The 1467-nt window shown below is 39.7% G+C and overlaps 1 pseudogene; it reads left to right on the top strand.

Annotated features, from left to right (window-relative positions):
* Positions 1 to 1128, top strand: LOC120188194 (annotated as a pseudogene).
* Positions 1129 to 1467: the final 339 nt, after the last annotated feature.

Raw genomic sequence — 1467 nt, forward strand, 5'->3', positions numbered from 1 at the left:
CTGCTGCAATCTATTCTTCTCCAAATATATAATAGCTTTCATGGCATCACCAGCAGCTGTTATTTCCTCCCTGCTTTTCTACTCTTTTATAGCTGCCTCTACTGTGGCTGCTAACTTCCACCGTGATTTCTACATCACATGGGGAGATGGTCGTGGAAAGATTGTCAATCATGGAGATGTTCTCACTCTCTCCCTTGATAAAACGTCTGGCTCTGGTTTCCAATCCAAGAATGAATATCTTTTTGGGAAGATCGACATGCAACTCAAATTTGTCCCTGGGAACTCTTCTGGCACTGTTACCGCCTATTATGTATGTTTTCCTACTCTATTTTCCAAGAACTTTGAAATATTATTAAATCAGGTCATCAGTTTTTACTCATTATTTTCTTTTGAAATGTTTGCAGTTATCTTCAAAAGGATCAAATTGGGATGAGATTGACTTTGAAATCTTGGGAAACCTGAGTGGTGATCCCTACATCTTGCACACCAATGTGTTTAGCCAGGGAAAAGGCAACATGGAACAACAATTCTATCTATGCATGGTTTGACCCCACTGCAGATTTCCACACTTACTCCATCCTTTGGAATCCCCAAAGAATCATGTGAGTAATTCACTCTCGAATAACAAATGTTGTTTCTGTTCATCTTCACCGTCCTAACAATGCTGTTGGTTTTGTGATTCAGCTTTTCTGTTGATGGTACACCGATTAGAGAGTTCAAGAACTTGGAATCAATGGGAGTCCCATTCCCCAAAGACCAGCCCATGAGAATATACTCGAGTCTGTGGAATGCTGATGACTGGGCAACAAGGGGTGGGGTGGTGAAGCCTTTCACTGCTTCTTACAGGAACTTCAATGCGAATGCCTGCACTTGGTCTACTGGATAATCTTCTTGCTCTTCAAATTCCCCAGCTGCTTCTAACCCTAATAATGAATGGCTTTCACAAGAATTAGATTCATCAAATCAGGAAAGGCTTCAATGGGCGCAAAAGAATTAAATGATATACAACTACTGCGCAGATACCAAGAGGTTCCCTCAAAGCTTGCCTACTAAATTCAACACAGCCTAAGAAAAAAATATTGATTCAGATTATCATTATTATTAGGTTTAAGTTCTTGATTATCATGTATTATTCTCACTCTTAAAACTTATAATCAATTCTTTCATTCTTAATTTGACGTTCAGTAAATTACTTTTTTGAATAAATTGATTGTATTTCATCCAAAGCAGCATCAAATTACTATAAATTGGTTGTATTATTAATGCCCCTTGTACCACCACCGCTCAACGGCGACCTTCTACTACCACAACCACCGTTGAGAGCCTCTTTCACAATGGGTGGATACTTCCACGGGCGGCCCTCAGCTAGGGCTGGGAAACGATCGATATAAATACTGGCGGCATTGGAGTTATATTTGGTAACGATATCGTTTTCTTTAGGGATCCCGTATTGAGCCAAAAAAGCAT

Source organism: Hibiscus syriacus, unplaced genomic scaffold (genome assembly GCF_006381635.1).
Source record: "Hibiscus syriacus cultivar Baekdansim isolate YM2019G1 unplaced genomic scaffold, ASM638163v2 tig00116939_pilon, whole genome shotgun sequence".
Taxonomy (NCBI): domain Eukaryota; kingdom Viridiplantae; phylum Streptophyta; class Magnoliopsida; order Malvales; family Malvaceae; genus Hibiscus; species Hibiscus syriacus.